This window comes from Vulpes lagopus, chromosome 4 (genome assembly GCF_018345385.1).
Source record: "Vulpes lagopus strain Blue_001 chromosome 4, ASM1834538v1, whole genome shotgun sequence".
In the NCBI taxonomy this organism is placed as follows: Eukaryota; Metazoa; Chordata; class Mammalia; order Carnivora; family Canidae; genus Vulpes; species Vulpes lagopus.
The window spans coordinates 135,599,102-135,620,930 of NC_054827.1; positions in this window are offsets into that span (position 1 = coordinate 135,599,102).

Consider the following 21,829-nt stretch of genomic DNA (forward strand, 5'->3'; position numbering starts at 1 on the left):
AATAGTGTAAAAAGAGTCATATTACTGATGATGTTGATTTATAATTCGGTTTTGTCCAAACCATTTCTCCTAAGCAAAGACTATCTTGTTGCTATGACAACAGTTACAGAAAGCTATATAGAGAAGAAAAAAAAAAGGCAGCAAAAACATATTAAATGTTAGACTAGAGAAAAGGACAGTAAAAGGCTTGCAATTTGGCTTTGACTTGCAGGGGTGTAAACAAGTATGCTCACATTCTCCCCCATAGGTGAGATAGTCCCATATGACTTGGAGGATCCCTGCTCCTCCAACAGGCCGTCCCCTATCACCGTCTCCACAAACACCATCTGTATGTACTGAGGAAGTGATTTCACAAATAAGTGAGTCATATGCCAGAACTTTTCACTTGTCAGTAGTGAGGATAATGGGTTTATGGAGGATTAAAAAATAGATCAATGTTGAATTTCAGTTATCTTATCCCAAATATATACCAATCTTATTATGACTGAATAGTTCCACATAGAATCTGAATAGCTTTTATATTTGTCACTTCATTAACAGTTATGTAAGCCAGTTACTCTGTCCCTACCATTTCAGCAAATGGTATAACCGTATACCATTTTCCTCAGGCCCCAAGCCCCAGAGTCAAAATTAATTTGACTTTTTCCCTCTCAAATCAAATCCATACAGCCACATCTCAGCCCCTTCATGCTACTGACCTCTCTGATCCAAGCCACTATTGTCTTGTGTCTGGCCAGCTGTGGTCATCTCCTTACAGACCTGCCTACATGCCTGCCTGCCCAGAATAGAGTCTCCACTCAGCAACCAGACTTGGTATTTTAAATACATAGATCAAAAAAAAAAAAAATATATATATATATATATATCAGATGTCATGGCTCCCAACTCTTTCCTTGATATCTTCATATCACAGTTTAAGACCCAAAATCCTTCCCATGGCCTACCAGACCCCATGGAATTGTTTTCTGAGGATATCTCTTTCCTATTGTTCAGCCAGTGATTATTCCTCTCTAGCCACATTCACCATCTTCTTGCTTTTGAGATGCCTAGGCACACTGAGGTCCTTCCTGCCTCAGAGCCTTTGGACTTGCTATTTCCCTCCATTAGGAAATCTCTTCTTTCAATCCTTTGCTTGGTGCTCTCTCTTAGTCATGTCTCCTCCCCAGGGAGGCCTTCCCTAATCATCTGTCAATCTCTATCTACTTTTCCTGCATTATTTTTCTTGATGGCATTTACCATCACATGAAACTCTTATTATACAATAACTTGTTTACCAATATTCAGTGTATCCTGCTCAGTTGTAACTTTCATGAAGGCAGAGAACTTGTCTGTGTTATTTCCTATTTTATCCATAGCACCTGGAAAACCATGGTAGAGTAGGCATTAAATTGTTACTAAATGAATAAATGAAGGAATGAATGAATATAAATAAAGAATGAATGAGATTAAATTTTGATTGATTTTACCCTTTTTTTTTTTTTTGCAAGATTTGAAGACATCAGTATATTGTATCTTGGGCCTGCCAGGATGGTAAATGCTTTTCATCCAGAAAAACATACTCTGGGTTAGACATCTAAAATGCAGTGAGAGAATTAGATAGAATGGAAATACTTAACATGAAAAAGTCCACTCCAGATTATACAGGCTAATTCTAAAAAAAGGGAAAAAAAGCCACAACTAAGGAAGTAAAATCTGAGTGGTCTGATCAGAAAAACCAGGTGGTGTACTAGTCCTTGTGGGTACTGTAGGTCAAAGGCCATGGTTGGCCATGCATTTCAACCTTCTCCTGCCTCAACTGTTGCCTGTTCTGTCCTTTGCTAACTAACCCCTATTGGCTTTAGTTTCTGGATTTATCCATACGTAGCTGGTCATCTCACAAACATGTGAGGGGCCCCAGGCAGAATGAGGTGAAGAAAGGTGACTGCACGCACACACACACACACACACACACACACACACACACACACACACAAACACACACACACATAAGGTGCAGGAGTCAGTTCATACAGCAATAGCACATTGCACCAGTTAGACAAGAGGAGTTTGGTATAAACATGATCCAGAATGATCCACAAGGCTTAAGGATTTCATACAGTCTTGAACTCTACTTTGTCCTTCCCACTCTAAAAGGTATAGGAGATGCAGATGACTGTGTAAAAATTCCTTGAAATAATCAAATGGTCATGATTATCCTTAGACAATGATCACTTGCATATTAATGATATTGGGATATCATGGAAATTGAGATATACTATAGCAAACTTCACATTGCCTTTAGCAAGGGATTTTTAAGGAAGCTTCCCCCTCCCCCCGTGAATTTTTGCTTTGTAAAATTTATAATTGATTTCCTTTAAAAATATATACGTACGGGGATCCCTGGGTGGCGCAGCGGTTTGGCGCCTGCCTTTGGCCCAGGGCGTGATCCTGGAGACCCGGGATCGAATCCCACATCAGGCTCCCAGTACATGGAGCCTGCTTCTCCCTCTGCCTGTGTCTCTGCCTCTCTCTCTCTCTCTCTCTGTGATTATCATAAATAAATAAAAATGAAAAAAAATATATATATATGTACACATATATTTGTTATATCTGTATCTATATTTTATATATGTATGTATATATACAGTTCCTCTCACAATTAAAAAAAATGTAAATAAACTTTTATCATGTCTTTTCTACAGTACTAAATAATTATAAAATATGAGTTAACACTTCTGAAATGATTGCAAAAACTAATGCAGTAGTTATAATGTCCATATATTATGGACATCATTAAAAGTCAAAAATATGCTATTTAGTTTTAGGCATTTACAAACATTTTATAAGAATTGTCTTTACAACATTTTTAATGGTTGCATAAGATTGTATGAAATATTTAGCATTTATATAAGTAATATTTTGCTATTTTAATATTTAATATTTCCAATGTTTTTAAATAATTCATGGAACAGACAAAATCTGTTGAAAATAAATTAGAAATTTAAAGATAGAAGTCCCTGAAGCCCACATTCTAAAAAACAAGTAGACGTGGTTTAAAAAAAAAGGTTTCCAAAATGCCTATGGTATATCACTCTCAACGTTAGGAGGCAAAAAGAAAAGAAAAAACAGATTCATAGACTTTTCATAGACTTACACATTTAGTTTTTAACCAGTATGTGATTCTTAACACAAAGTAATTTCAATACCAAGGAGCAACTTCCTGGGTAGGACAGGGCCATACAGGAGCATAGCATGAGGAAGGAAAGAGGTGGTTCTACCATCACCTGGAGTCCTATTTTACTAGGACTACTATTGAAACTGCATTTCTGATTCTTTTTTGGTCTCTGTGTCTGTCCTTAGTTAGTTTAACTAACTGGGGAAGGAAAAGTGTGAAGAACATTCCCAAATTGCTTTTACTTAAATTATTCAAAGACTAAGAGACCCTGCCTGTCTCAGGCCCCAGATTGCTCCCTGAGAATGAGTCTAGCTGGGAACATGGAGCTGTAAACACCTACTAGATTTCTATGCATACTGATCATATTCTCCAAACAAAGCTACAACACATGTTTTATCCATGATATGAGAGACTTGAAATCTGTACTTTTTTGGAGAATCTAGGAAATTTGGTCCAAATTCAGGCATTTAATTTTTGGACTTGAGTATTTGACTATAGGGTGAGATTTATATAAATTTAAGGTTTCTTTGTGTTGCTAGAATTTTGTAGTTGGAGAATCTTCATGCAATTTATTATCCATTAATGCAATTCTTCATCTAATTTATTATTTATTAATATTTTAATTTAATCTTTTTTGCATATGGAAAATGCAGTTTTGATATGATCTGGGATGGGAAGTAGTTTTGAGTAATGCTCTATTCTGATCCCTTCCTGGGCATCTGGAGACAAAATCTGCACTGCCCACCAGCAGTCATGAGAAAAACCCATTGGAGAATGGTGGGGGTTGATGGAGTGACCTCAAGAAGATAGGAGTCTCTCCAAGGGACTAGGTATATTCCTACATGAACATAATATGAAAAGTTAATCCCAATGGTCTATAGAAATAAAAGGGTAGGGAATATTAGTGGTGGATTTCCATGAGAAGTGATTTTTACTAAATATTTTTACCTCTTGACTCCCTAGTCTTTCCATGAAAGTGGGATGACTTATCTGGTCATTAGGCTATAGCCATTGGTCCATGTACTCAAAAATATATAGCTTGTCTTTCAAAATTCCTAAACAGGAGATTTGATTTCTGATGTTTTGTCTCTTTATGAGTCAGTAGGATGAAGCAATTATTTTTAAGTGAGACTGTTCTTGAGACTAAATTTCCTCTCCAATGCCCTATTCAAAGATCTAGCTGGAGTGGACAGGCAGGAACAATTTAATGTCATCTCTCACCTTTAACTGATTTTTCCTACTGAGGCTTTATGATATTTAGGTTCTCTGCTGATTCTTTCGTCTTATTTCTCAGTCAGTTCAGAACTTAGGTGGGGAAGGGAGATGCTACTTGTTAGATTTTTCCTTCTCAAAGATGCTAAAAGTAGGTATTATTATTAATCTCAATTTTATAGTTGAGAGAACTGAGCAGAAAAAGACTATGGAATATGTCCAGATTTGTCCACATTAATCTGAGTTCAAATTGATTTTGTCTTTCATGTTCTTAACCAGGGCAAGATGCTACCTTTCAATTACAAGATGCTACCTTTCAATTATTATCAAAGAGCTTAATAGTTATCCATATGATGATCTATTTAATTCCATTTTACAAAGCAATTAGCTAGAGATATGAATTATTACTACTTGGATCTTTACTACATGGTTCTATAAATCTTCATCTTGACACATGAGAGTCTCTGTTAAATGAAACTCTAGGTAGTTACTCCTAACAAAAATCAAATGAAATTTATAACATCAGTCTTATTAACTTTATTTAGGAAAAAAAAATTAGAAAAATAACACATATTTGTACAGATTCAGTCTTACCCGCAGGGAATTGACATGTCAGGAGATGTTATTAGCTACCAATTCAAATAGCAGCTGCCAAAAGCTTAATTGCCTACACACAATTTTTCACTCCCTGGGATGCATTTTTCACTCTTCTTCAATTTGCTATTTTGAGTTCTGATTTATATTTGTGTAAGTGACTGCAATAGAAATGTATTTACATTAGGACTCTAATGTTCTCAAGTACTTTGTCCTTCTGGCCCAATTTCTTTTGTGGCCCTGAACACCAGAGAATGAGTTTCTGCTGAGGGACAAGCCAGATAAACAGGTATTGTCTAGTCTATAAATAGCCAGAGGATGTTTCTGCTATACTCTTTTGCAACTGACTTCCCAGTTGTTGAAGGTAGCAACCACTTCTCCATCTCCCTTTTGCTACCAATTGCCCACCAGTACCTAGAGATAAATTTTTCCTTTTTGTGGTAGCAAACACAAATTCCATATAGACGTCTTTATTCCAAATCAGTAATTGCAGAAATGATCCTGATACAGTCTTGATCACCTTGACAATGTCCTTCTGAAGAGGAAAATGATCCTTGATCATCCACAGAATCGTTGGACCAGAGAAAACCATCACCAAAAACAATTTGTGAAGATCATTACCATAAAAAAACAACATGCATAATCTCTCCTCCAAATATATGGTTTCTTTGCAAAGCAATCCATTTCATTTCTTGGTAATTACATTGTACATGTGTTTATGCTGTCAAAAATCAGAATGATGAGCTATTAGATGTTCTTGTTTCACGGACCCTTTTCCCTTTCATCAGAAAACATTGATTCTTAGTTATCCTGCCTGTGTTGTTTTCATTACGAATCTATCAAAAACAAATGTTCTGACTATGTTAGCTGAAAATTTTAATGAAAGCCTATTAGACTTGGCATAATTTCATGCTGAATCTGCAGGAAAGAGCTCTTTCAGAGACAAGCAGAGTGAGGTGGATGTACCCTTTAACACAGCAGTGCTTCTCGTTTCCCTTTGCACATTTTCATCCCAGCAAATGCCCTCATTAATGTCTATGGTTATTGGGACTGAACAGTGAGGGACATGTTTAATATTAGCCCTCAGATGATTCATTTGGGTTCAAGGAGGTCCTATATTCCTCCAGGAGATTCGATCAGCATTTCTAGTATTTGCCTCACAAGCAAAACGGTGAAAAACAGGGAGCAAGAAAAAGAAAAGAGCATGGCAGAAAGGGATTAACTGGATGGGGCCATTAGGAGGATACAAAATTACAGTAAGAGGTACTCACAAAAAGAATGTCAAGCAATATTGCTAGGGGGACAGAGGTCAAAAGTCCCAAAAGGGAATATTGGCATTAGGGCTCCTGATAAAACTCTATGTTTCTGTTTCTACATTTCACTTCTTTGTTTATACTATCATCATATGACATATTTTTATTGAATTCTTACCAGGTCCTGGGCACTGAACTTGGCTCTGAGAATAAAGGAGAAAATAAGACAAGAGAAGGTTTTTGCCCTTATGGTCTTATATATAATTTAATAGATGATTCTGTAATTGCATCGTCAAGAAAATTACTATCTCAAATAGAGCTCTAGCAACACTAACAAACGCTTCTACAAAGCTGAAGATTATATAGATTTGTTATGGAAATGAACAACCTATACATACTCAGAATTGACCCCAAGAAAATCATCTCACATTGGACACTAAGCTCTGGACACCTGATCAATCTACAAGTATCTAAAATGACACTTTATTTTTTTTTCCTAAAAATTTTATTTATTTACCCATGAGAGACACACACAGAGAGAGGCAGAGACACAGGCAGAGGGAGAAGCAGGCTCCATGCAGGGAGCCCGATGCGGGACTCGATCCCGGGACCCCAGGATCACGCCCTGGGCTGAAGGCAGCGCTAAACCACTGAGCCACCCAGGTTGCCTTAAAATGACACGTTAGTCCATTACTCTCATTAGAAAAAGACAAGAAGTTTATTAAATCTCTCCCAAATTGTTTTAACTATTACAACTCTTCCTTGGGTACCAAGGTGAAATAGCCCTTTAATTTAGGACCTGGCACTAGGGCATTTTTATTATGGTTGTTATTTTTTGTCTTTTTTTGTTGTTGTTTTTGTTATTTGGGGGCTTTTTTTTTTTTTTTTTTAAGCCAGGTGCTATTTGATGAACATCAGGATATAACATGAAACCCTAAAGGCTTGTGTTTCAATTAGAGTCAAAGCAATAAGAAGAAAATTAAACTTCTCTTTATAATAAAAAGATAGAAATTTTGTATTTGTTTCTTGAGCTCCTGAAGGAAAAGAACAAATAGAGGAGAAGGAACAGCAGCAAGATGGTTGGATGCTTGAGTAGAGGAAACAAAAGTCAGTAAGAAATCTCTAGTGGCGACGGGGCTAATGTGACAGTGAACTGACATATCTTATATATGATTTAAGCTGTGGGACTCAAAATCTGTAAAAATTGATTAAATGTTTTTCTGTGTGTGAGGTTTTTGTTTTTGTCTATTTGTTTGTGGAAAAACCATGAAGAAGGAGCCATTTCACATCTGAAGTACTCAGTAAGAGGCATCTGGGTGGCAGTTAGTTAAGCATCTGCCTGCAGCTCAGGTCATGATCCTAGGGTTCTAGGATTGAGTTCCTCATCAGGCTCCCTGTTCTGCAGAGTCTGCTTTTCCATCTGACCCTCCCCCTTGCTTGTGTGCTCTCTTTCTCATGCTTCTCTCTTTAATAAATAAATAAAATCTTAAATTAGAAAAAAAGTACTCTGTGAGAAATAGGGAAAGCACAGGGAGAAGGAGGCATAAGAAGAGATAACCAGGAGAATGTAAGTTTACCACCCATCTGCAAAAGTCTTTAAAGGACTTTCAGTTCCCTCAAGTATGAATTAGAGTTGAAGTCAATCTCTTGAGGATAGACCCTAGATTTCACCTACAAGAGTTTCACAGCAAAATCAAGATGAGATATACTTGTAGTTCAAGTGCATTTCGTGTGACAACCAATAATCAATGACCAGAGCAAAATATTTTCACTACTTTGAAATTTAAAACTCATTTGCAAATGTAATGCCACCTGTGCTAATTCTACTGAGAAGGACGTGTAATAATAGTAAAACAGGTAACATTTATCCTAATTTTACAGGTGAGAAATGGAGGTCTAGAAAGATTAAGAGATTTGGCAAAGGTCACATGCCTAGAGAATGGAGTTGTTTATGAACCCAGACTCACTAGGTCTCAATACTAAATGTTGTCTATTGTTGTCTATTGGGTAAATTTTAATAACAATTATCATGACTATAATTACAGGGGAAAGAAACTAATTTACATCTTAACTATGAAAGAAATAATTAACAGATTCCTAAATTCAAAAGTAGAATTTTAATAAAAGTTTCTAGTGTGAAAACTAGGTAATTTGCATATTTTTCTTTGACTTACATACCTAATTGCCAGGGTATTTGCATTTTTCTATCTGATTTTGCCAGCATACCCAATTCATCTACATATTCCTCTTAGTTTAGTTGCTGAAAATGGGTGGCCTTTCCTACCCATAATTAGAATTAACTTCAGCTTCAGCACACTTCAAGGAAGGGAATTTTACAGAGCATAAAGAAGAAATACTTTCAGGATCAAATCTAGTCAATGCTTTTAAACAATGAGTAGTTATTGTGATATTCTTCTCAGCATGCCTGAGGCTATATGAAGGAGGGTTAATATTAAAGGTATTTTAATAACACATTCATACAAAAACTTAGAGGTGAATAAATAAGATTTATTTTTGAATATACTAATATTTTAACCCAGGTATGTGGCACTAATGGGTTATATATCCTCTCTCATTTCTCATAATATATATCCCCTTTAGCTCACTTTGATATTAAATCTCTAAATTTAATATCTAAATTTAGAATTAAATCTCTAAATTTAGAAATTAAAAAGAATAGAAATATGATTTATTGAAGAAGCTTTCCACCTATATAATTAACACTCCACAAGTGCTCACAAGACCTTTTTTCTGCACGTTTTGTGCTTAAATTCCACTAATGTCTATCTGAAAGAAAATCAATGTGAAATGCACATAATTTTACTTTAATTCATTGTCTCCACGGTCCATGTACATTTGCAGTTACTTTTACCTTTCTCTGGAATATCATGAACAAGAGGCCTTCCTGTTCCCCTCAGCATAACTCAACTTCCCATAGGCTTCTTCCTCACTCTAGGCTCTTGACCTCTCTTTTCTTAGAACATTTACTCTAGGGCACTTTTAGTTGTAAATTCTTTTTCTGCTCCTTTGAGATATAAATCTTCTCTTAGCCTCTGGCAGTCTTTAGCCAAGATTGTCTTTCTCAAGGCCCTGGGAGCCATGCCTTTCAAATGTAATCATCAAAGGAGATATCACTCCTATTTCCCAGCCTCTGTGGGAGGGTAGGACCTTAGCTTCTGCCAATTAACAAACATCCCTGGCTCAATCACATTGACCAGCTATGCCTCCAACATTCTTTAGTACTTCACCACTAGCTCACTCCAGGGCTGAAAAACCACTCCTGCTTTTTGATTCAGTGGAGCTGAGTTCAATCTCCCTCCATCATTGCAGTAGTGCTGAATAAAGTCTTTCTTCCTTAACTGTCTCTGGTGCATTTTTTTTCTTTGACAAGCTCCACCATTGTTATTGCTATCATTTTTGGATGCATTACCATGTGCTAAATACTTTGTTAAATGCATCGCTATAGAGTGTCTTATTTAAACCTCACAATAGCCTAGAGCTTATCCTTGGGACCGTTTTATGGATGGGGAAACAAAAGCATGCAAGAGTTAAGTAACAGTATTCTCTCTGTAAAGGGGCATCTAGCAGTTTTCAGAGAGAAGGGGGAAGGGAGTGAAGGAAAGGAGAGGAAGCTGAAAAAGTGAGGAAGATAGAAAAGAGAGAGAGAGAGAGAGAGAGAGAGAGACCTGAGACGGAAAGGCAGAAACATACAGAGAAAATATGTAACTAGGCAAATAGTTACCTTCCCTGGAAATTCTGGGGTCTAGGGTCAAATCACATTGCCTCTACCTACTGGTCATCTCCACATAAAGTTTTCATGGAAACAATAATCATGAAGGAAAAGCTTAGGCCTCAAAATTAGTTAAAATTTCAAATCAAGCCTTATCAGAGTTCTACTATGAGAAATTATACAGGAAACTCCAATACAATAAGGGGTAGATTTACTTCTCATTCTTTATATATCTTTGGCGTATAGTTCCACTGGGCATTTCATGATTTGGAGAGAAGAGAGGCAACACAAGATCCAATTCAACTCTTCCTTGGTCTCTGGATATGAGTGGCACATATTAAAAGCAACAGCAACAACTATCTGCATAGCAACAACTCATTTTAAGTTCTAATGCACTGCCTCTTGCCTGCCCATTTTTCTCTATTCAAATCATTGAAACTTCTATAAATACAATTTTAGTAGTCTAGTGTACACACCCGGATGGGGTACACAAACCTGAGTGACACAAAGATCTGTTAGAGCCCAAATCCCAATTTTACCATTTTCCAGTTATCCCCATCGTTGTTGTAGACCCAGTTTTAACAATGTTACATGTAATGTCATACTATATTCTTTTTTTCCAGACACCTCTTTTTGTGTGTTTATGTGTTTGAGTGTGAACAAGATCTGCTTTTCCTTGGACTTCTAAGCACCTGGGTATCCACTTTCAGACACTTGTTTATATCATAATTTTAGATGGTTATAATCTATACCTTTTATATTCTTTCCTACATTTCTTTGGGACCATGTCTACATGTCTCCCTGACTGTAGCCTAATGAAATTGCATTATTTGCATGACAGAAGAGTACTTTTACCGTACTTCTTACCACAGCATAACTGACCCACTTTTCTCTTCATAGCGGAACTTGCCTATAACAATATGTACTGTTCTTCCAAGTGAAATATGTTCTTCAACATCAGCTTCCATCTCTGTTTTATACCTAATGGGCAGTATCTGAAAAAAAAAAAAAAAAAAAACAACATAGGACACATGAAAGAGCTTTCAGAAACAATGAAACTTAAGGGAGAAATTCTGAGTGGGATATGAAGTTTGGATTTGCCTTAGGATATGGAGACAATATGTCTAAGCCGGAAGACAGAGAATCCTATGTGAGGACATCTGAGTTGTGGAGTTTTTAGCACTGGGGGCTGCCGACTCTGGCTCCCACTTTGAAGTGGATCTTGTGGATCCATTTCATGGTTCACAACTTCAGGCTATGTGTCACTCATCGAGATCCCCATGTTCTACCTTGTGCCAGAGCAACCTGTCTCGGTCCTCAGGACAAGAACTCATGTATGACACAGAGGAAGCACTGACATTTCAATAGTTTCCCAGCCAGTGGTAGTGTCTGGTTTACAGAAAGAGGATAGCTGAGAGGAGTGAGTCATGGGGAATGTTTTTTGGCCTCAGTTCTTACTTGCATGTGTTAGAGGCTTCCACTCAGATACTTCAGGGAAATACTGACCTCACCCTATTTGAGGAGAGGATTAAGAAGAGGGGGTAGTATTGACTCTGTAAAGATCTCTGCATCCCATATTTTTGTGTTAGCCCAGACCACTATATGTTTTGGTTCTCCCTTGCTCTAGAAACTATTTGGACCTCAGTATATTTCCATTTCCATTATGGTTTTGCAAAAATATAGTGACCCATCTTCTAACTGCTTATTTTTAGGATTCCCTTGGCTTCCAGGTCCCATAACAGTGAAGAAAAGACAAATAATGTTGGTCGTATTAGTTCCCTATTACTGCTGTCTAATTACCACAAACTTCATGGCTTGAAACAATACAAATTTGTTATCTTAAACTGCTGGAGATCAGAAGCCCATATTGGCTCTCACTGGGCTAAAAGTAAGGTGCTGGGAAGTCTGCATTTCTTTCTGGAGAGTCTAGAGTAGAATTTGTTTTCTTACCTCTTCAAGCTTCTTAGAGGCCACTAACCTTCCCAAGCCCTTAGACCACTTCCCCCATCTTCAAAGCCAGCAATGTTGCATGTCTCTTTGGCTGTCCATTTGTAGTCCTAGTTTTCTCTGACTCCTCTACCTCCCTCTGACACTGTAGGGATCCTTGAGATTATCTGGGCACACCCAGATAATTCAGGATCATTTTATTTTAAAATCAGCTGGTCAGAAACCTTAATTCCCCTTTTTCATGTTACCTAACATATTCACAGGTTCTAAGAATTAGCCATCTTGGGGGCGGGGTGGGCATGATTCTGCATACCACATCAATCAAGCCAGTCACCCCCACAGCTTGTCTCCAGTCCTGCCTATTACAGGCAGGTAAATCTGCTGTCAATTTTCATTACTTGCTTCTTGCAGTATCATTAGGATACAAACATCGATGTCAGGCCTGTCACTTTTCTAGTTTTCACTGTTTTTGGTATTCACTTGATCAACATCTCAATTTCCATCTGTTTTTAATATACTGTGTTTAGTCCTCCTAGATTTCTGTTGCCTGGGAGACACTTACAGGATTGGAAACATGTCAACAAACCTGAAGAGATGTTGGACTTTACTTGGAAATGTGAAACCTATGTTTGGTGTCAGGTACATAGTTTGGAGAAAAAGCTACAAGTATGTAAAGGGGCTGCCCTTCCGAGAAGTAGTTAAGGGAAGTGAGATGTTTTTTACATGTGGTAGTTAAAAGATTTTTCTTTGTGATTGAATAATACGACCGAAAACAGGTACTTTGTAAGCTGTCATTTTTATTCTTTTTAATGAAGTAAAGTTATGATGGCTTTAAAGAAGGTATAGAATTGTAAATTGAACTATTTAATTATTATATTCAAAAGCAGCAGGTGCATGGTACAAATAAAACTGTGGACTAACAAGAAATCACTGGTTGTCACTTCTGTAAAAACAAAGGGAGAGCACTAAGCAATTACATAGTTTGGTGCTGCCTATCCAAGCACAACGATTCTTGTTGATTGTCTCTCACAATTAGCATTTTCCATTTCACAAAGCAATTATTTATATTTTTTGTCCTAATGGGTTTTATTAATCACATCCATCAACCATACAAACAGCATTTATTAACTCCAGCAGTAAAACATTTAAAAGGTTGCATTTATTTCTTAATCAGAGAGGCAAATGCTAATTGAAGAAATCTCTAGAAACTGAGTCTTTCTGTGTGGATTAGGTGATATTGGCAGCCCAGAAAGGGAGTAATGAAACAAGCTCTGCAGAAATCAGTTCTGGTTCTCTGCTAAACTTCCCATCTGGATCTCTCTGTTAAGTGCCCCAACCTCCTTCAAAAGCATGCATTAAGGATCTCTGTGTGATGGATGGCTGCAATTAAAAAAAAAAATTACCATCTGCTATTTATAAGTCAGTATCCTAAATGTTAGAAGGATACGTGTAGATGGATAAGAAATACTAAATGTCCTCAAAAATATTGAGGATGAGAAAAATCCTTGCCCCTAAAATAAAATGAAAGTAAACTGTCTGAAATATGACAGAGTGTACAAAAATGTTCTAGGTATGAATGGATCAATTGAAAGTAAGGGGGATTAAAACCTGGAGGCTAATATGATCTCTCAGAATCTTCTTGAGTTTAATTGATGGTTAAGTTTGGAACACCCCGGTGGCTCAGTGGTTGGGCGTCTGCCTTTGGCTCAGGTCGTGATCCTGGGATCCGGGATTAAGTCTCACATTGGGCTCCCTGCGAGGAGCCTGCTTCTCCCTTTACCTGGGTCTCTGCCTCTCTCTCTCAGTCTGTGTCTCTCATGAATAAATAAATAAATCTTTGAAAAAAATTGATGGTTAAATTTATGAAGGAGTAGCATTGTGGCTGGACAATAAAGGACATGTGGAATTTTGATACATTGAGATAGGAACAGAGGTTGGCAGAGGCAACATATTTCAAAAAGAAGAAAGCAAGAGCAGGAATGCAGGGTTGAGAAGTCTCAAGGTACATTCAGGAAATGGTAAATGGGAGCAACAGTCTCCATCTGTTCTTTCTTTATCCACACATGTCTCTGGATACCATACTTCACACTGTAGCCATGACAATCTTTCAAAAAATGCAAATATGATCCTGTCCTTCCCTATCTTAGAAAACTTCAGTGGTTTCTAATTGTTCTCAATAAAGTTTGATAAAGATTCAATAAAGCCTTGGGATGGCTGGCTGGCTCAGTGGTTAAGTGGCTGCCTTCAGCCCAGAGCGTGATCCTGGAGTCTCAGGATCGAGTCCCATATCAGGCTCCTTGCATGGAGCCTGCTTCTCCCTCTGCCTATGTCTCTGCCTCTCTATCCCTCTGTGTCTCTCATGAATAAATAAAATCTTTGATTCAATAAAGCCTTAAACTTCCCTCACACTACATAACCTGGCCCCTATCAAAACTTCCAGCCTCATTTCTTACTTCCACTTACATTAGGAGCCCTAGTAACATGCTTTAAACCACTGCATATATTGACTTTCATTAGTACAGAACTCATGTAGTCTCACCACTAATCTCAATTTTTCACCTACTGCTACACAGGTATGAAGACTTGGCTTTCTATAGTTGTCGTTAGTCCTGACTTGGCAATGAAGGATTCTTTAGAGCTCTAACTGCCTTGCAGTTTTTATATTCTAACATTTTATATTCTCAAGGGGCCATGCCTACTCCTTACTACCTGAGGACTCACTTGTGTTTCCCTTCTAATTAGAACGATCTCACTCCCCCTTTTGCCTCCTCATCTTTATAACCAGAGCCTAACCCTCATTTCCTCAGGGCACTTCTTTGACAGAAGACTTGATTAAGTCCTTTGGTTAATATGACTTCCAGGCAGTTGTGTGTCTCCTTTACTCATTAAAATTTCAACTAAAAACAAACTTTGAAAATTGTCTGCAATATTTAACTTACCATCAAGATGGTGAATCTATGTTGCAGGAGAACTGCATATGTCTTGTTAAAATTGTATTCCGTGTAGTGCCATAGTGCCTGGCAACTGTTAAGTGTCAAATAAATGTTATTAAATAAATGAATTATAAACAAACGAGGAGATGCGATTAGGAGGACAGGCTAGATCCTGATTGAGAAGGGCCTTGAGTTTGCTGCTAAGGATTTTGTGTAGTAAATAAGAGGATATTTACATTTGTAATAATATCATGTAGGCTGAAACTAATGTTTGAATGTGAAAGGGTAGGGCTATTTGATAAATTATAACTCCCTTTTCATCCAGGGATGAATCCTGAATCATTTCAAGATAGATACAGAAATTTGGCACAAATTCTTTTTTGTTTTCTCTTTGTATAGATATTTAAGTTCCTGTTTTCCACATCATCTCTGGTCTGTTCTCTATGTCAACACTTTTCCTTATGGAAATCTCTCTTTTTCCAGCTCCATCAGCCTATCTTCTTTTATTGTACTTACATTATTCTATTGCTCCTATTCTTTTTTTTTCAGATTTTATTTATTCATGTATTCATAGAGATAGATAGAGAGAGAGAGAGAGAGAGAGAGAGAGAGAGGCAGAGACACAGGCAGAGGGAGAAGCAGGATCCATGCAGGGAGCCCGATGTACAAATCGATCCAGGGTCTCCAGGATCACACCCTGCGCCACCAGGGCTGCCCTATTGATCCTACTCTAACCATAACAATGAAGTATATTTTCCCCAAACTCCAGTGCCTCCTTGTTTCTCTGGACAGGTATCTTATGCCTAAAGACACTAGCCTTTTAAATTATCTTTCTTAACTTTTTTATTTGCAACTTTTAAATTTTTATTTGGCATTTTTAGAAAGAAATTATTGTGAAAAATCACTTACCATGAGATCTACCCACTTAACAGATTAAATATAACAACACAATATTAACATCTATGTGCAATGTTGTACACTAGATCTCTAGAACTTACACATCTTGCTTAACTGAAATTTTATACCTGTTGATTAGCAGCTCCCTATTACTCCTATTTGCAACCCCTGGCAAATACAATTCTATGGTTCACATCTATGAGTTTGACTATTTTAGATACCTTGAAAGTAGAATCATATGGTATTTGTTCCTCTCTGATTGGCACATTTCCCTTAGAATAATGTCCTCCAGGTTTATCCTTTTTTTTTTTTTTTTGGATATTGCAGGAATTCCTTCTTTTTAAGACTGAATAATATTTAATCATATGTATATGTCACATTTTTTTAACCCATTTATGTTTCAGTGAACATTTAGGTTATTTCCAGATTTTGGCTTTTGTGAATAGTGCTTCAGTGAACATGAGAGTGTTAATCTCTCTTTGAGATGCTGATTTCAGTTCTTCTGCATAAATAGCCAGGAGGGGGACTGCTGGATCATATGTAATTCTGTTTTTAATTTTTTGAGGGACTTTCATACTATTTTCAATAGCAGCAGAATTATTTTGCATTGTTACCAACAGAGTTCAATTTTCTCTACATCTTCACCAACATATGTTGTTCTTCTTTAATTGATAATAGCCTTGCTAATAGATGTGAGGTGCTATCTCGTGATTTTGATTTGCATTTCTCTAATGACTAATGACTTTGAATATCTTTTTCATCTACCTGCTGGCTATTTGTATGTCTTCTTTGAAGAAATGTCTATTCAAGTCCTTAGTACACTTTGTAATTGTATTATTTGTATTTTGCTATTGATTTATAGTTGTTATTTATATATTTTGAAAATTAGCCTCTTTTCGGATATATGTTTCCAAATATTTCATTGTATCCTGTAAGTTGTCCTTTTACTCTATTGATTGGTTTCCCTTATGGTGCAGAAAGCTTTTTAATTTGATGTAGGCATATCTATTTTTGATTTTGTTGCCTATACTTTTGATGTCACAATCATAAAATCATTATCAAGGCCAATATCATGAAGATTTTCCTCTTTGTTTTCTACTAGGAATTTTATAATTCTTAGTCTTACATTTATATCTTTAATCTATTTTGATGTGATTCTTCTGTATGATGTAAGATAAAGGTCCAATTTTATACTTCTGAATGTGATAATTCAATTTTTCCAACACCATTGTTGATCCTTTCCTCCACTGTGTATTCTTGAGATGTTTGTCAAAGATCAGTTGATTATGTACACATAGATTTATTTCTGAGCTCTTGATTCTGTTCCAATAGTCTATATATCTGACTTTATGCAAGTAAAATAGTGTTTTAATTATGGTAGCTTTGTGATATATATTGACATCAGGAACTGTGATGCCATTAGTTTTGCTCTTCTTTTTTAAGATTGTTTTGGCTATTCAGAGTTTTTTTGTGGTTCTAAATGAATTCAAAGGTTGTTTTTTTGGTGTCTAAATATGCCAACTGAACTTTTGTAGAGATTGCATGGAAATCAGCAGATCTCTGAGCAGTATAGACATTTTAACAATATTAAGTTCCTATACATGGATACGGGATATCTATTTATTTATATCTTCTTTAATTTCTTTCATCAACGTTTTATGGATTTTACTTGTATAAGGTTACTTAAATTTATTCTTTTTGATACCATTATGAATAGGATTACTTTCCTTTTTCAGATGGTTCATTGTTAGTGTTTAGAAACATAACTAATTTATATGCATCCCTATGTTTATTACAGCATTATATAAAATAGCTAAGATATGAAAATAACCTAAGTGTCCAGCAATAGACAAATGATAATGGAAATGTAGTCTGTGCACACACACACACACACACACACACACACACAGAGGAATATTACGCAGCCACAAAAAAGATGATATTGTGCCATGTGGGACAACATGCATGGACCTAAAGGGTACTATGTTAAGTGAGATAAGTTGGACTGAGAAAGACAAATATATTATTATTATACTCATAAGTGGAATCTAAAAACACAGCAAAAAACCCCAGATGAATAAACAAACCAAAACCAGAATCAGATCTATAAGTACAGAGAACAACCTGTGGTTTCCAGAGAGGAGTTTGGGTGGAAGGTTGGGAAAAAATGGATAAAGTGGAGTGGGAAATATAGGTTTCCAGTTATAGAATTAATAAGTCGCCAGAATAAAAGGTACAGCATAAAGAATGCCATCAGTAATATTGTACTAGAGACATAATGAGACAGATGGTAGCTACACTTGTGATAAATATAGCATAATGTATAAACTTGTCAAATCACTAATTTGTATACCTGAAACTAATGTAACCTTGTGTGTCAACTATACTCAAGTTAAAAAAAAAAAACTAAGTTTTTGTATGTTGTTTTTTCTATACTGAATGTTACTGAATTCTTATATCAGTTCTAATAGTTTTTTGTGGCATCCTTAGGGTTTACTGCCTATAAGATCATGTCATCTGGAAGCAAACAATTTTATGTCTTCCTTTTTGTTGAGTATGCTTTTATTTCTTTTTCTTGCTTAATTCCTCTGGCTAGAACTTCCAGTTTTGTGTTGAATAGAAGTGGTGAGAGTAGATATCCTTGTCTTGTTCTAGATGTTAGTAGAAAAGATTTCAGCCTTTATTGTTGAGTATGTTATCAATAGGCTTTCATATATGCCTTTATTATGTTGACTTAATTTCTCCTCTACTAAAATGTTGGGAATTTTTATCACAAAACAATATTTTATCAGGTGCTTTTTTTGTGTGTGTGCATCCAATGAGATGAACATGTGATTTTTATTCTACAGTGTGTTAATATGGCATATTACATTAATTTGCATATGTTTAACCATCCTTGCATCCAAAGGATAAGTCCCACTTGATCATGCTGAATGATCTTTTAAATGTGTCATTGAATTTAATTTACTAGTATTTTGTTGAGGATTTTTGCATTGGTATTTATCAGGGATATTGGCCGATAGTTTTCTTTTCTTGTAGTGTTTTTGTCTGGCTTTGGCATCAAGGTAATGTTGGCCTCATAAAATGGAAGTATTTGAAAGTGTTCTTTCCTCCTCAATTTTTTTGAAAGAGTTTGAGAAGCATCAGCCTTAATTCTTCTTTAAATGTTTGATTGAATTTACCAGTGAAACCATCTGATTCTGGGTTTTTCTTTGTCAGGACATTTTTTTTTTCATTGCTGATATAATCTCCATTGTGGTCATAGAACTGTTCAGAGTTTCTATTTCTTCATGATTCAATCTTTGTAGGTTGTAGGCTTCTAGGAATGCATCCATTTCTTCTAGGTTATTTTCTGGCATGTAAATGTTCATACTAGACTCTAATCTTTGTCATTTTTGTGTGGCATTGGTTGTGATGTCTCCGATTTATTTCTCATTTTATTTGAGTATTCCTTTTTTTTCTTACTAAAGTTTTGTTAATTTTTCTTTTTCAAAAAAGAACTCTTAGTTGTATCTTTAAAAAATTGTTTTTGTGTTTTCTAATTTATTTCTGCTCTAATCTTTAATTTCTTTTGCAGATTTTACATGTATTTATTCTTGCTTTTTTTTTTTTTTTTTTTTTTTTTTTTTAGTTCTTTAGCTTGTAAAATTAGGTTATTTACTTGAGATCGATCTTATTTTTTAATGTAGACATTTAGTGCCATAAACTTCCCTTTTAGGACTGCTTTTGCCAAAATCTAAGTTTCAGTATGTTGTATTTTCATTTATATGAAGATCTTCTCCAGTTTCTTTTTTTATATCTTTTTGATCCACTTTTTATTCAAAATTGCATTTTTAAATTTCCATATACTAGTGAATTTTCTTCTTTTCCTTTTGGTCTTGATTTCTAGTTTCATTTCCTTCTGGTTAGAGAAGATACTGGGGTAATTTCAGTCCTTTAAATTTTGCTAAGATTTGTTTTGTGAATTAATGCGATTTATCCTGCAAAACATTGTTTGTGTGCTTGTGAAGAATGTATCTTCTACTGCTTTTAGGTAGAATGTTCTGTATGTTTGTTAGGTTCATTTTATCTACACTATTAAAACCCGTTGTTTATTTTCTGTCTGGTTGTCTTATCCATTATTGATATTGGAGTATTCAAGTCTCCTAACATTATCATATTGCTGCTTGTTTCTCCTTTCGGTTCTGTTAATGTTTGCTTTATATATTTAGGAGCTGTGATGGTGGGTGCATCTATATTTATAATTAATATATTTTCCTGGTAGATTGACTCTTTTATAATTATTTAATATTCTTCTTCATCTCCTATGACTTAAAGCCAATATCTATGATGCTTATATGAAATATCTTATAATTTTAGCAGTCTATTTTAAATGGATAACAACTTCTATTGCATACAAAATCTCTATATCCTTACTCCCATCAATAACCTTGTTATTGATTTCATAATTTACATATATTTATATTGTGTATCTTTAACATATATTTTGTTTAGATATTTTTAATACTTTTCTTTTAATTTTCATGCCAGAAGTAAAAGTAATTTACCCACTACTATTACAGTCATATTTTGTATTTGTCAATATATTTACCTTTACCAATGAGTTATATATATATATATATACTTTTTTTTTTTTTAAGAAATTTTATTTATTTATGAGAGATGAGAGGGAGGGGGACAGAAACACAGGCAGAGGGAGAAGCAGGCTTCAGGCAGGGAGCCTGATGTGGGATTTGATCCCGGGACTCCAAGATCATGCCCTGGGCCAGAGGCAGGTGCTAAACCGCTGAGCCACCCAGGGATCCCGAGTTTTATATTTTTAATGCTATCATCTTTCCATTTCAAATTGAAGAACTCCTTTTAGTGTTTTTTATAAGACAGTTTTGGTGATGATGAACTCTTTTAGCTTTTGTTTGTCTGGGGAAGTCTGTATCTTTCCTTCATTTTTGAAGAGCAATTTTGCCAGGTAGAGTATTCTTGGTTGAGAGTCCCCCTGCCCACAACCCCAGCACATTGAATATATCACATTTCCTTCTATCCTGGAAAATGTCAGAAAATCCACTGGTGGTTGTGTAGGGTTTTCTTATATGTGACAAATCACTTTTCCTTTGCTGCTTTAAAGTGATCAGTCTTTGTTCACAATTTTAATATAATGGTCCTCAATGTGGTTTTCTTTGCTTTATCTTATTTGTAATCTTTGGAGTTTTCTGAATTTACATGTATATTTTCTCTTCCAGATTTCGGAATTTTTCAGCCATCAATTCCTTGAACACACTTTATAGTCCTTTCTCTCTCTTTTTTTCTGAGACTCCCATAGTGTGTTAATGATCTACTTCATAGAGTCTGAAAAATCCCTTAAAACCATCTTCAATCTTTTTTATTTTGTTTTTCTTTTTGTTTCTCTGACTGGATTTTTTCAAATGACCTATTTTTAAGTCCACTGGTTCTTTCTTCTGTTTCTCTAGTCTATTAAACTGCTCTATTAATTTTTCTAGTTAATTTGTGTTCTTTAGTTCTAAAATTTCTCTTTCGTTCTTTTCAAAAATTCCTCTCTATCAAAATCTCCCTTTGCTCGTGTATAGCTTTCTTGAGGTCATTGATCATTTTGATCTAATTTGAATGCTCTACCCAGTAATATATATTCAAAAGTCATTAGCATTTGTTTCTTTGTTTTACCTTGTTCATTTTTTGGGGAAAACATATCTTCATTTTTCTTGACTCTTTGTTGCTATCTATACATTCAAGAAACTGCCACTTCTCCCAGTCTTCCCAAATTGGCCTTATATAGGAGAAGATCATCAATTAATGTGGCCTGAGCTTTTGTAAGCCTCTCAAGCCTTTGTGCTAGTTCAAATTGCCATCTTTGTTCTTTGCTGCCCTCAGGCATCTTACCATTGCTCTGAGAGGAGCAAGACAAAAGCCCATATTTTAATTAGCTCTCAGAGAAATTGGAATCTGGGTGTGTAGTCCAACTCTTTCTCTCCTCAAAGAGAAGCCAGGTGATGGACTTTATTGCCTACCTACTATTGTGCTACACTGAAGAAGAGAAGAACTGAGGCAAATGCCTGCCTACTAATTCAAATCACACTAGTTCAAATTCATTTCTCTG